Raw genomic sequence first — 15,574 nt, forward strand, 5'->3', positions numbered from 1 at the left:
AGGTGGAGGAATCATTATTTTGCGCGTAATAAGGAGGCATTTCCTAGCGTGCAGCCGTGGACCCAGCTGTCAGCCTCTCCACGCACAGTCTACTTCTGATGGTGTTGTTCGTTGACCATGTTGACCACTCCACGCCGAGCGCATCCAAAGTGGTGGACAACAGCGAGGCCCCGGACAGCAACGAGCCGAAGATGGGAAGACGCGGGAGTAGAGTCACAGACGGAGAGGTGTACCAGGGTTAACTGGTTCTGGTGCGGTGTGGTTCGGCAGTCGGTGGAGAAGAACAGGAGGTGTGGAGGGGTGGAGGGATGGCCTGGCCAATGGTGGAGTAGCGCTTCACAGCGAAGCGTGCTAAGCAGAGCTGCTAGCAGCAGGAGGCGGGAGGAGGTGGTCCCGACGGTGCTGGAGGAAGAAGACGAGATATTGAAGATGGATGCGGGTCGTTGGATGTAAATCTAACGGCTAAGGATGTCAGAATCATTTGTTGAGTAAGTTGACAATTACTCGCATTGGCTTCGACCTATTGGCTGTCACATCCCTAGCCTTACCTTGCACTAGGCTAGCACTTGTCTGTTGCATCATGTTTAATATTTACTTAAGTTGAAATGGGGATTGATCAAACCCTAGCATCAGGAAGAATTCAAATAGGATCAAATAAAATATTTTTCAATAAGTCCCAAAATGTCCCTAAGAAAAGTTCATGATTTCTGGTTAAGGTGAAAACCTGTGCCAAAAATGATGAATATATTTTAGGTCATTTTTGGATTTTTGAATTAACTCATATTGTATTTGAATTGGAGCATTTAAATCCTATAAATATTTTAAATGCTCTAATAATTCTAAAACTAGTTGAGGGCTATTGGAAATAATTCTAATTGTGCCCACAAATATTTTCAGAAGTTTTAGTAGTGGTTTAGTATTTTACTAAATCAACAACAGAAAGCAAAACAGAAAGAAGAGAGAGAAGATACCTACCTGGCACCCACCAAAGCCACCTAGCCGGCCCAGCTGGCGGCCCAGCCCACCAGGCGCTCTCCTGTTGCCTTCCTCCTCGCGCCCGTAGGCGAGGGCGCGTGCCCGACGCGCGCAGCTGCACGCCGCGGCCACCTCCTCCCTCCCTGCCTGCCTGGCTCCGCCTCGACGCGTCTGGACGATGCCACGCGACCCCCAGAGCTGTCCGGCTCTCCCTCTCTCTCCCCCGAACGCTCTCCCCCTCCTCTGTTCTTTCCGCCCGAACGCCTCCGTCGCCGCCGCTCGCCACCACCGCGGACACCGCCATCCCGGCGACGCCCTGAGATGCCCAAGAGCTCCGCCTAGTAACCCTCTTCCTCCTCGTCGAGCTGTGCAACGCCGGACGCCCCCGAGTGCCTCCACGTCGTCGTCTTCAACCTCCCAACACCAGAGATCTTCATCGCTGCCCTGCTTGCTCCGGCCTCTCCCCGAGCCCACTAACCAACCCTGCGGAACCGCTGTGAGCTCCTACGCCCCTCGCCCCTCTCCCCGTCGACGCGTTCGTCCTCTGGCCCCGATCCCCAACCGTGACCGAAGCATCTCGCCGCCGGCTATGGCGTAGCCGTGGCCACAGCCGCGCAAGCTCACAACCGAGTGCGCCACCGTGCTCAGCACGTTCCCAGGAGTCGACCGTGACCACCCGCGGCTCCTGCCGTTCCATGCAACGCCGATCCGCTTGACGCCCGAACTCCGGCCGCCGCACAAGTCGCCGCCGCCATCGCTTTAGGCCACTAGAGCTGCTGCTGTGAGCACCACTGGACGCGGACAAGTCTCCTCGTCACGTAGAGCCTCTCTGTCATGCAAATGGTCGCCTGTGGGCGATTCCCGATGCCCTCCGCCGCGTTCGGCCTCGCCGGCGGCTAAACGCCGGCGGGTTGACCTCTTTGGCCGTCGGTGGGTTAGCCCCGGTTGACCAGGGGATTTGACCTCCCTTGAGTCTATGACATGCGGGCCCCTCCCGGCTAATTAATCTAGTTTAGGTTTAAACTTAATTAGTTTAACCTAGGTTAGTGCTAATCTAACTAGGTTAGTTCAGTTAGGCACTGACACGCGGGCCCCACTGGTCAGTTTGACCTGGGCTGCCCCGTTGACTCGCTCACGTCATGCTGACGTAGTGCTGACGCAGTAATGCATTTTCTGGAATTAGTTTAATTCTAAATAATTAGAAAATCCAGAAAATTTCCTAAACTTTTAAAAATCATAGAAAATCAACCGTAGCTCCAAATGAAATAATTTATATATGAAAAATTATCAGAAAAATATGAAGAATCTGTTTATGGCATTCTCCTGCATGTTTGAACAACTTACAACCACTGTATATGACAATTTGAATCAATGGTATTTGAAATGCCTCATGTGGAGTTCAAATTTGAATCTAGTGTTCAAACCAACTCCATTTAAATCGTTGCTAGCTGCATTAGCTCAAATCACAGCATATTGCCATGTCACATTCATGCATCATATTGTTGCATTGCATTGATTGTGTTTCCTCTCTGTTACCGGTAATTGTTCCCCTCGGTAGACGTATGTTTCGACGATGAGTTCGATGACACCGATGAAGAGCTATATCATCTTCAGAAGTGCCAGGCAAGCAAACCCCGCTTGTTCATTCCGATACAATCCCACTCTCTCGCTCCTGCTCTCTTTTACTGCATTAGGACAACAACGATTCATCTGTTACTTGCTGCGGTAGTTGAACCCCTTATCCTCTGCATGACCTGTCATTGCCACAGTAAATAGATGAAACCCACTAGCATGAGTAGGAGTTGTTTGAGCCCTGATGTGCCTACTCATTCATGCGTGTTTGTCATGCCTGCTATTGCTTAGAGTTGTGTCAGGTCTGATTCATCGGGGATGAGTTGGAATGGTGATGAACATGTCCTACTGTGTGTGAGCTAAGTGTGTGAACACAATTTGGTAAAGGTAGCGGTGAGAGGCCATGTAGGAGTACATGGTGGGTTGTCTCATTGAAGCCGTCCTCAGGAACTGAGTTCTGTGTTTGTGATCCATGATACAGTTACTACCAAGCATTGGGCCCGAAACCAATGGACCCTCTCGGCTTCTTAATCACCCTTGTCCTCTGTCCAGGAGTTGCAAGTAGTTTCTGGTGTTTGTAGTATGCTAGAGGCCGTGGGCAGCGCTGACCCGAGGGGTGGGCTGTGATGCGGTAGGCACGTGGCCGGGCATGCTGGGCGCCCGTTTGGTGTCTCGGAACCCTGTACACATCGTTCGGGGCCGTATGTGGAAACCTCGGCCGGACTCCCTGCGGATGGAACCTGAATAGGCGATAAACCTGGGCTAGAGACTTGAGTGTTTAGGTAGGCTGTGGCCGACACCCTCGCTGGGCTTTCGCTTGAAGGTTGCCGAGTACATGCTGTGTAAACGGCGGTAAGTGGTGAGAGCGTGTGTGACGAAGTACACCCCTACAGGGTTAATATGATCTATTCGAATAGCCGTGTCCGCGGTAAAGGACTTCTGGGTTGCCTATAACAGTTCATAGACAAGTGAAAGTGGATACTCTAAAATGCGCAAGATAAGCGTGAGTGCTATGGATGGCGTTCTCGTAGGGAGACGGGAGCGGATCCATAGTGGGGTATTGATATGGTGAATATGTGGACTCGTGTGCGCCACCTCAAAAGAGATACTTGCAGTCGTAGTTAGGATAGCCACCGAGTCAAAGCTGGCTTGCTGCAGTTAAACTCCACCACCCCCTTTGTTGATACCGATGCATATGTAGATAGTTCTGATGTAAGTCTTGCTGGGTACATTTGTACTCACGTTTGCTTATTTTATGTTTTGCAGAGAGACGTCAGTCTCGCTAGTAGTTCCGTGTGGACTTCGACGTTTAGCTTGATACCTCAGCTACGATCTTGTGCCCTCGGCAGGATCTAGTAAATAGTCAGGCTTCTCAGCCTTTTTCATTTGTAGATGTCTGTACTCAGACATGTTAAGCTTCCGCATGTGTTTGACTTGTATGCTCTGAATGTTGGGTCATGAGACCTATGTTTGTAATATCTCTCTCCTCGGAGCCTAATGAATAAATACTCTGAGTCGTAGAGTCTAGTTGTGATGCCATGTTGTATTTGCACATAGCGAGCATATTGTGTGTATGATTGAAATGCTTGGTATGTGTGGGATCCGACAATCTAGTTGTTTATCCTTGGTAGCCTCTCTTATGGGGAAATGTAGTATTGTGCTTCCATGAGCCATAGTAGTCCGCTACAGCCCGGTTCACCGGAGTCCTGCTAGCCCAGCACTACTGCTCCGGAACACTTGACTGGCCGGCATGTGATTCACTTCGTTCCTGTGTCTGTCCCTTCGGGGAAATGTCACGCGGTGACATCCGGAGTCCTGCCTAGCCTGCTACAGCCCGGGTTCCCGGAGTCCTGTTAGCCCAGTGCTACAGCCCGGATTCACACGCTGCTGACCGACACGTTTGATGTTGATTCATGTATGCCTGTCCCCATACGTTAGTGCTGCTTTGGGTTCACGACTAGCCATGTCGGCCTGGGTTCTCTGTCATATGGATGCTAGCGACACTGTCATATACGTGAGCCAAAAGGCGCAAACGGTCCCGGGCCATGGTAAGGCGACACCCGTGGGAGTACCGTGCGTGAGGCCGCAAAGTGATATGAGGTGTTACAGGTTAGATCGGTGTGACTTAGAATCGGGGTCCTGACAGCGTTGGTATTAGAGCCTAACTGCCTGTAGGTTTACCAAGCCAAACTGGTCGAAGTTGAGTCTAGAAATGCTTTAGTTATATGTAGGGGAATTGATTGTGGAAGGGAACGTAAGGCTCTTTTTACTCCTTTACCTTATGCCCTTCTGATCTGAGTCATCCTGTTCTCTTCTACGGGGATTAAGAACTAGGCCTTCTCATCTATCTATCAGGATGACGTGTTACTAATCCATAGACTTATAAGATTGTTGGATTTAAGCCCAGTTCAGTTTCTACTACTTCCGTGTGTTCATAGTTGGTCTTGATATTGTGCTTCTGACTGGTTATGCCACCATTTCTTGCAGGATGTCTCAAATCCATTGAGCATTTACAGTCGTTATGCTGTCCGAGTCATCCCAGGTTTCTAAATAGTCTGATGCATTTGCAAATCCCTTCTTTCCGTTTCCGATGTTCCTTTGGGCCAGATTAACCACACTAATCGCTGAGTTGAGGTACTCCATTGCCTCGACACATATGTTGGAGCTAGTATTATGACCCTAGGTGTCTTAGAAGATTACCTAGTAATCTAGCCATGTCTTGTGTTTCCAGTGTGATGATTCTGGCCACCATTCTCGAAAGCATCCCGTGATGCCATTTAGTAGTAGGTATTCTAGTCCTGGGTTCTTGACCCAAGATTCGTTCTACTTAACTCGTGTAGCTAGTGTTTGCTCGTTCCTTTAGGATATTAGTGACCTTTGTGATAGTCTTCGAGGTCCGTGGTATATCACTCTTCCAAATACCATGAACCATCCTTGGCAGAAGTTCCTCGTTGAACTAAAGGATCACAATAAGAGTGCTCTTAATGGGTTCTCCCTTCAAGAATTGTGAATCTGCCAGTCCTTCCTCTTCTGCATGGGTTATCCGGAAGAAACATGTTGAACTTGGTTCGACATACTAATCTATGCATCCACAACTCAAAATTTTATATGTTCCTTGAGTTTACGCTCCTCAGCTGTATTCTAACCCCAGTCTATCAATTGATAGTCAGGAATAGTTGGCATTCGTGTTCATCGATGCGTATTATTCTTGTGGTTCGTCAAGCCGTTCTATTCAGAATGACTAGGCGAAACAAACTCCAGTACCTCATCCATATCCAGGATTGGGTCAAAGTAGTTGTATTCCACAGATCAAAATGGCAATCCAGTTTTTGATCTGTTCTACCTTGGAGTGTTACCATCTTTATGTCAAGAGTGTCATGAGAATTGCACCACCTCCTATGAATTCTTGGCGCAGTAATACTTCTTGCCATCATTGTTCATTCCTTGGTTCCCGTGTTATTATAACCGGAATACCGACAAGTGAATTGTGATGTGTGAAATCAATACTCCAAGCAACTCCGTTGCTTGGTAGTTATAGGACAATAATTTCATCCTTAGCGTGTTGGTTACTGAATCACATCCTAAGGTTGATCGTGCTACCTAGTCCTTATTTCCAGTGCACTTTTCGATCAATGAGTTAGGATAGTGTCAGTCCTTGCTTATTCGGTCATATCGTCTTGCCCTGAAAAGCAAGATTGTTCTCGAGCTTAGCAACATATCGGTGGTAAGTGATTTTCCGAATATCTTCTCGGCAGTATCACCAGGTTGTCACCTGACCGCTATGTTGAATTCGTGATCCAGTTGGTTTCCTGTAAACCACCCCTTCTCCAAGAATCCGTGTTGGATACCCCTGAGCTAGTTGGTCAAGCTAAACAACAACTTGGAGAGTTGGAAGATAAAAGCTTGCCAGCTTAGTTCATTTCAAGGGATATATTTGCGTGTGTTGAAGAAAGATGATATCTTTATTGATTGATCCTCGTGATCAATTGTTGGATCTATTGTCTTGTCCAAACTTTGATTTGAGTGTGGGCTATCCTTAAATCAAATCGGAACCAACGATATTCGTAATGCTGTCTTACTCGTGGTTGATCCTTTGAGCATACACCATTACATCCTTTGGTCTGATCAATGCTATCACCGTGTTCACATGTTGGTGGAAGTCCAGTGATATGGAAATTCCGATGAGTTGTTGTTGAGCCCATTAGCAGCATTTTGTCTCCCCCATGATTCATGTCGAACATCAACCTAGTGTTGAAAACTTTGTAACCATTGCCTTCATGTTGTTCATGAGGTATATGTTTGGTGCAAGAAGTGGCTTTATCCAAGTTCACGTGCATTAGGTGCAAGTTGCCGTCGTGAATTCGAGAAAGTTAGCTTTGCTTCCTCTGGAATCATCCCAAGTCAGTCATGCACATGCGAAGTATACCATGGCTTGAGAGATTAGCTACCTCCATCCCATCGGTATTTCCTAGCACACCAAGCCACTGATTGATTTGTTCAAAGAAAAGAAGTTCATGCGCTACTCCTGGAGGGCCCGGATGGACATGCACAAGACTTCGTTACCCTAGATGATGGTTCCCCACCTAAACTCGGTAGTGTTTTATCATAAGACTACTATGTGGTCATGCTTGTCTGGGACAGCGTGTTCACATGTGTTTAGCAGAACCAGCTCATGTTTTGGAGCTTGCTATCTTAGTTCATTCCTCGAGAATCTCGCAATGCCATCTCGTCGAATTGTGTTGCAAACTTTCTTTTCAGACATGCTGAGTCTGAAGTATCCTATCACCAATCGGATCTGAATCTCAGGCAGATATGATGGTTGGAACATTCCCAACGGTTGCATTTTGTTCCCAGCTTGCACCCCATCGTGCCAATTTTCCATGGGCTGCCCTTCTCAGCAGTTGCTGTCCAAGTCCATATTCAAAGGTGGACTTACCATGAGTCCCATTCATTTCCGATGATAAGCAAAAATCATCCATTTCGTTATCTTCAACAAGGTAGTCCACATCGTCCATTCTAGCCCGAGTGTGTCGTTCTCCCGAACTCCCTCGAACGATCGTTTGTGATTGCCTTAGGCTGGCATAAAGAGTTTCAATGATATTTATATCAAAAGTAATTATTTTGCCACTTGAGGGAATAACTCTACGAGTCACCTTCCCCAAGGTGCCCCGTTATGGAATCATGGCAATTTTTCCTCGCTACTTTGAAACCCTCGTCAAATTGTTTCTTCTGTCCCTCTTGGTGCATGTTTTGCCTCTCAGCTCGAGAGATGTTTCAATGCCTCCCTCCATGAGTTGATCCTGAGTTGTTCGATATTCGAGAAGATCGATCCTTCTAGAGTTTTCCCTTTCCTCTTGTTGTCTTGTCGGTTGGAGTTCTCAGAGCAAGACATCGAGACAAAGATGGTGATCGAATCAACGTTCTTACGAAGTGCAACTTGGATCGGGAAGATCGTGTTAGTTTGTGTCCCCTCTGTCTTCTTACCTCACGTCTTGAATCTCGGGACGAGATTCTTGTTTAGTGGGGGTGAGTTGTCACATCCCTAGCCTTACCTTGCACTAGGCTAGCACTTGTCTGTTGCATCATGTTTAATTTTTACTTAAGTTGAAATGGGGATTGATCAAACCCTAGCATCAGGAAGAATTCAAATAGGATCAAATAAAATATTTTTCAATAAGTCCCAAAATGTCCCTAAGAAAAGTTCATGATTTCTGGTTAAGGTGAAAACCTCTGCCAAAAATGATGAATATATTTTAGAACATTTTTGGATTTTTGAATTAACTCATATTGTATTTGAATTGGAGCATTTAAATCCTATAAATATTTTAAATGCTCTAATAATTCTGAAACTAGTTGAGGGCTATTGGAAATAATTCTAATTGTGCCCACAAATATTTTCAGAAGTTTTAGTAGTGGTTTAGTATTTTACTAAATCAACAACAGAAAGCAAAACAGAAAGAAGAGAGAGAAGATACCTACCTGGCACCCACCAAAGCCACCTGGCCGGCCCAGCTGGCAGCCCAGCCCACCAGGCGCTCTCCTGTCGCCTTCCTCCTCGCGCCCGTAGGCGAGGGCGTGTGCCCAACGCGCGCAGCTGCACGCCGCGGCCACCTCCTCCCTCCCTGCCTGCCTGGCTCTGCCTCGACGCGTCTGGACGATGCCACGCGACCCCCAGAGCCGTCCGGCTCTCCCTCTCTCTCCCCCGAACGCTCTCCCCCTCCTCTGTTCTTTCCGCCCGAACGCCTCCGTCGCCGCCGCTCGCCACCACCACGGACACCGCCATCCCGGCGACGCCCTGAGATGCCCAAGAGCTCCGCCTAGTACCCCTCTTCCTCCTCGTCGAGCTATGCAACGCCGGACGCCCCCGAGTGCCTCCACGTCGTCGTCTTCAACATCCCAACGCCGGAGATCTTCATCGCCGCCCCGCTTGCTCCGGCCTCTCCCCGAGCCCACTAACCAACCCTGCGGAACCGCTGTGAGCTCCTACGCCCCTCTCCCCTCTCTACGTCGACGCGTTCGTCCTCTGGCCCCGATCCCCAACCGTGACCGAAGCATCTCGCCGCCGGCTATGGCGTAGCCGTGGCCACAGCCGCGCAAGCTCACAACCGAGCGCGCCACCGTGCTCAGCACGTTCCCAGGAGTCGACCGTGACCACCCGCGGCTCCTGCCGTTCCATGCAACGCCGATCCGCTTGACGCCCGAACTCCAGCCGCCGCACAAGTCGCCGCCGCCATCGCTTTAGGCCACTAGAGCTGCTGCTGTGAGCACCACTTGACGCGGACGAGTCTCCTCGTCACGTAGAGCCTCTCTGTCGTGCAAATGGTCGCCTGTGGGCGATTCCCGATGCCCTCCGCCGCGTTCGGCCTCGCCGGCGGGTTGACCGCTTTGACCGTCGGTGGGTTAGCCCCGGTTGACCAGGGGATTTGACCTCCCTTGAGTCTATGACATGCGGGCCCCTCCCGGCTAATTAATCTAGTTTAGGTTTAAACTTAATTAGTTTAACCTAGGTTAGTGCTAATCTAACTAGGTTAGTTTAGTTAGCCACTGACACGCGGGCCCCACTGGTCAGTTTGACCTGGGCTGCCCCGTTGACTCGCTCACGTCATGCTGACGTAGTGCTGACGCAGTAATGCATTTTCCGGAATTAGTTTACTTCTAAATAATTAGAAAATCCAGAAAATTGCCTAAACTTCTAAAAATCATAGAAAATCAACCGTAACTCCAAATGAAATAATTTATATATGAAAAATTATCAGAAAAATATGAAGAATCTGTTTATGGCATTCTCATGCATGTTTGAACAACTTACAACCACTGTATATGACAATTTGAATCAATGGTATTTGAAATGCCTCATGTGGAGTTCAAATTTGAATCTAGTGTTCAAACCAACTCCATTTAAATCGTTGCTAGCTGCATTAGCTCAGATCACAACATATTGCCATGTCACATTCATGCATCATATTGTTGCATTGCATTGATTGTGTTTCCTCTCTGTTGCCGGTAATTGTTCCCCCTCGGTAGACGTATGTTCCGACGATGAGTTCGATGACACCGATGAAGAGCTATATCATCTTCAGAAGTGCCAGGCAAGCAAAACCCGCTTGTTCATTCCGATACAATCCCACTCTCTTGCTCCTGCTCTCTTTTACTGCATTAGCACAACAACGATTCATCTGTTACTTGCTGCGGTAGTTGAACCCCTTATCCTCTGCATGACCTGTCATTGCCACAGTAAATAGATGAAACCCACTAGCATGAGTAGGAGTTGTTTGAGCCCTGATGTGCCTACTCATTCATGCGTGTTTGTCATGCCTGCTATTGCTTAGAGTTGTGTCAGGTCTGATTCATCGGGGATGAGTTGGAATGGTGATGAACATGTCCTACTGTGTGTGAGCTAAGTGTGTGAACACGATTTGGTAAAGGTAGCGGTGAGAGGCCATGTAGGAGTACATGGTGGGTTGTCTCATTGAAGCCGTCCTCAGGAACTGAGTTCTGTGTTTGTGATCCATGATACAGTTACTACCACGCATTGGGCCCGAAACCAATGGACCCTTGTCCTCTGTCCAGGAGTTGCAAGTAGTTTCTAGTGTTTGTAGTATGCTGGAGGCCGTGGGCAGCGCTGACCCGAGGGGTGGGCTGTGATGCGGTAGGCACGTGGCCGGCCCTGCCGGGCGCCCGTTTGGTGTCTCGGAACCCTGTACACATCGTTCGGGGCCGTATGTGGAAACCTTGGCCGGACTCCATGCGGATGGAACCTGAATAGGGGATAAACCTGGGCTAGAGACTTGAGTGTTTAGGTAGGCTGTGGCCGACACCCTCGCTGGGCTTCCGCTTGAAGGTTGCCGAGTACATGCTGTGTAAACGGCGGTAAGTGGCGAGAGAGTGTGTGACGAAGTACACCCCTGCAGGGTTAATATGATCTATTCGAATAGCCGTGTCCGTGGTAAAGGACTTCTGGGTTGCCTATAACAGTTCATAGACAAGTGAAAGTGGATACTCTAAAATGCGCAAGATAAGCGTGAGTGCTATGGATGGCGTTCTCGTAGGGAGACGGGAGCGGATCCATAGTGGGGTATTGATATGGTGAATATGTGGACTCGTGTGCGCCACCTCAAAAGAGATACTTGCAGTCGTAGTTAGGATAGCCACCGAGTCAAAGCTGGCTTGCTGCAGTTAAACTCCACCACCCCCTTTGTTGATACCGATGCATATGTAGATAGTTCTGATGTAAGTCTTGCTGGGTACATTTGTACTCACGTTTGCTTATTTTATGTTTTGCAGAGAGACGTCAGTCTCGCTAGTAGTTCCGTGTGGACTTCGACGTTTAGCTTGATACCTCAGCTACGATCTTGTGCCCTCGGCAGGATCTAGTAAATAGTTAGGCTTCTCAGCCTTTTTCATTTGTACATGTCTGTACTCAGACATGTTAAGCTTCCGCATGTGTTTGACTTGTATGCTCTGAATGTTGGGTCATGAGACCTATGTTTGTAATATCTCGCTCCTCGGAGCCTAATGAATAAATACTCTGAGTCGTAGAGTCTAGTTGTGATGCCATGTTGTATTTGCACATAGCGAGCATATTGTGTGTATGATTGAAATGCTTGGTATGTGTGGGATCCGACAATCTAGTTGTTTATCCTTGGTAGCCTCTCTTATGGGGAAATGTAGTCTTGTGCTTCCATGAGCCATAGTAGTCCGCTACAGCCCAGTTCACCGGAGTCCTGCTAGCCCAGCACTACTGCTCCGGAACACTTGACTGGCCGGCATGTGATTCAATTCGTTCCTGTGTCTGTCCCTTCGGGGAAATGTCACGCGGTGACATCCGGAGTCCTGCCTAGCCTGCTACAGCCCAGGTTCCCGGAGTCCTGTTAGCCCAGTGCTACAGCCCGGATTCACACGCTGCTGACCGACACGTTTGATGTTGATTCATGTATGCCTGTCCCCATACGTTAGTGCTGCCTTGGGTTCACGACTAGCCATGTCGGCCCGGGTTCTCTGTCATATGGATGCTAGCGACACTGTCATATACGTGAGCCAAAAGGCGCAAACGGTCCCGGGCCATGGTAAGGCGACACCCGTGGGAGTACCGTGCGTGAGGCCGCAAAGTGATATGAGGTGTTATAGGCTAGATCGGTGTGACTTAGAATCGGGGTCCTGACATTGGCCCACATTTCAGCCTTCAAAAATGTGGCATGTATTCAACCCATTTTTTCAGAATTTACAGTCGTTTTTTTACGGGGTAGAATTTACAGTCCATTTGATCTCTTTTTTTTTGAATTACAGTCCATTAGCTGGGCTGGGTGAACAAATAATGTAGTGTCCATGCGGCCCATTTATGTTTTTCGTAAAACATTACAGGCCATTTGCACTTTCTTGAAATACATGATTTTACTGGGCTTATTCTAATTATAATGTTGGGGTGGGCGCAACAATGTTATCAAAAAATAAACATGGGTTGAGCATTTTGTTATATATATATATATACATTTAAATAATAAGTGATTTATTATTACATTGGTCCTTAAATCTTACCAAGATTTTGTACACAATCACCAGGATTTTCGTTGCCAAAAAAAATCCAGGATTTTATTGTTAAGAAATTATTTTTATAAGTTAATAAGATGTGGGATATTGTTTTCTTACATATGTAAGTATCTGTTAAATATATGATGACAATAACAATAATATATAGTAACATATAAAATAATTTAAATATATATAATATAGTTAGAAGGGAAACATAAGTTGGACCAGGCGTTCCTATTCTTATATAGAAAAATAGAATAGACCTCTGGTTTTCTTCAAAAAAAAACATAAATTGGGCTGCCGATGTTCCAGGAAAAAAAACCTCAGATGGGAGGTCCATAGGCCGGTCGATACATGACGGCCCTCAAGAAAATACAAACATGCCTATGGACCTCCCATCCGAGGTCGTGGGCTGCGCATGTTAAAAAAGAAAGCCTAGACGGAGCAGCCCAAAACCCAGCTGATACTTGCTGCCCCAGTGATAATAAATGATACCTGCCAGCTCCCCGGCTTCGTTGTGAATTTATCTCCTATAGTAACTACGTTGAAGCACCTAAAAAAAGTTACTATGTTGACAAACCCGTGGGCCCCAACGTCAGTATAGCATTAGGAGGAAGTATTTTTTCGATGACGCACTTGCTTGCGTACGGCCATAGACCTGGTGGGTCCCGATTGTCCGCCTCTCCACATACAGTCCTCTCCAGATTCCTCTCGTTTGTTCAGCATGTTCACAACGGCAGACAGCGGCATCGCGGCGAGCGCACAAAGGCGCAGGAGGAGATCCAACCACCTGAGGAAGTGCCTTATTAGTAAAAAAACAACTGAACTAGCCTAGTGGCCGAGTGACACTACCCGACAGCTGTTCCGCCCGGGTTGGATTCCACCTGTGCAGAGAAAATATCTCCAAATTTTTTGCCTCTGCCTTTATTGACATGTGGGTCCCAATTTTCATCTACGCACACCACGTCCAACACTTGCCAAAACTTCGTCCCTCGTTTTCTCTGTTTTTTGCACACTCGACATTGTGTGGGCATCTTGAAAATAGCATATCTTTTTGACTGTGCATCATATGAAGATGTACTATGCATGATGTTGATCAGCATGATGTTAACTGGCTGGTAGTTCCAGTTCGACGATGAATAAAACTTCCAGCATGATGTTGACACTGTTTGAAAAGGCCGTGTTAATATAAATGCTCTGCCTCTGAAAGTTGCAGTTTCTTATGTGAAACTGAACTTGGAGTTTCTTATCTGAAACTGAAACTTGTTGTTTCTTCTCTGAGAATCACATTGTCTGCACTTTTATACTCCTATGAAACTACATTTTTATAAGTGCTAAAAATAGATCTCTAGAATTCATAAAATACTTCATATGCTCAATACTGCAAATCTGTAATTCAAAAGACATTCATATCTGAAAGTACTCTCAAAATACACAACACAAAACACAGTTCACAACCTGCAAATACTAACAACCCTAAGCTCCTCCTGACAATTCACAACCTGCCCGACTATTGGTCTGGGGGGGGGGGGGCAATCCCTCCTATTCCTTGGCGGCAGACAGCCGCCCCGTGAGACGATGTGAACGGCGAGGGAGAGGATGGCGAGGAAGCGTCGTTGGGCCAACTGTTTTTCTCCTCTTGCAGTTGGGTTCGGTCAATGAAGACTCCACCGGCTCGCTCTGGCATGACACCCTCACAAACGGCACCCTGTAGATGCTCGATCCTTCAATCTCTGGTGGATGCTCCATCTGGGATCGATACTCCCACCACCGCCCTCACGATCAGATTTGGTGAATCTGTTTGCTCCATGGCCCAGAGGAGTAGCTCTATGTACTCCCGCGCGACTCCCTCCGGGAGTATTGCCGCCTTTTCGCTCTGTTGCAGATATTTTGCCATGGATGTCGCCGTCGCCGCTAGTTGGTCCTTGTTGTCAAACCAAGATTGTATCTCCAACATCCTAGCTAGCTTCACAGGGTCGCCGTATGTGATCCTCATGTATCGCTTGTATCCTCCATCGATCTACTTCTCCACAGCACCTTCACTCGCCGGCGGTGATTTTTGAATGGAAGAAAAGAGGAGCAGCGCTGGTTTTGGTTTAGAACGGGAGAGGAGCGACACTGGTTTTGGATTGGAACAGGAGAGGAAGGGTGGTGGTTTTGAAATGGAAGAGGAGAGGAGCGGCGCTGGATTTAGATTGGAACAGGAGAGGAGCGGCGGTGGTTTAAGAGGAGAAGAGCGGAGGAGCGACGCTGGTCTTGGAAGTATTTTTTTTGTTTTGCGTATTTTGGGTCAAAGTTTGACCACGTACTGTATTTGACAAGCAAAATGTGAATGCATGTCACCAAAAATTGTATCGTTTGGTTCGTATACTTTCAAATTATATTATTTTTGCAACGTATAACATATATTTTATTTGTGAAAATCATGGTCAGTTATGATCCAGAATAAAAGGGAGACTAGTTAATGTGGGGTCGCTTTCTTAATTGAAGGGTAAATTGATTTTGATTTTGATCCACTCACAACGCGCCGGCCCTCTCGTCCAATCTTAAATCGCTGTCGCACGCTCCTCTCCCTCTTTTCCATTGCAAAACCACCTCCTCTCCTCTCCATCATCTCCATTCCAAAACCACCATCTCGCCTCTCCCTCTTCTCCATTGCAAAACCACCTCCTCTCTCCTCGGACGAGGATCCCCTGATGTAGCCCATCCTGCCATTGAGACACTGACACATGGGTCCCACCAAGCATGGGGCCCAGCTGTCAGCGACCGAAAGGCAGGGGAACCTCTCCTCTCCATCATCTCCATTCCAAAACCACCGTCTCGCCTCTCCCTCTTCCCCATTTCAAAACCACCCCCTCTCCTCTCCATCATCTCCATTCCAAAACCACCATCTCGCCTCTCCCTCTTCTCTATTCCAAGACCATCGTCTCTCCTCCCATCTTCCAAAGCTAGCACCGGACCACTCAGAAGGACATCTATGGAGGGGATGCAGCAGCGA

This window comes from Triticum aestivum, chromosome 6D (genome assembly GCF_018294505.1).
Source record: "Triticum aestivum cultivar Chinese Spring chromosome 6D, IWGSC CS RefSeq v2.1, whole genome shotgun sequence".
Classification (NCBI taxonomy): domain Eukaryota; kingdom Viridiplantae; phylum Streptophyta; class Magnoliopsida; order Poales; family Poaceae; genus Triticum; species Triticum aestivum.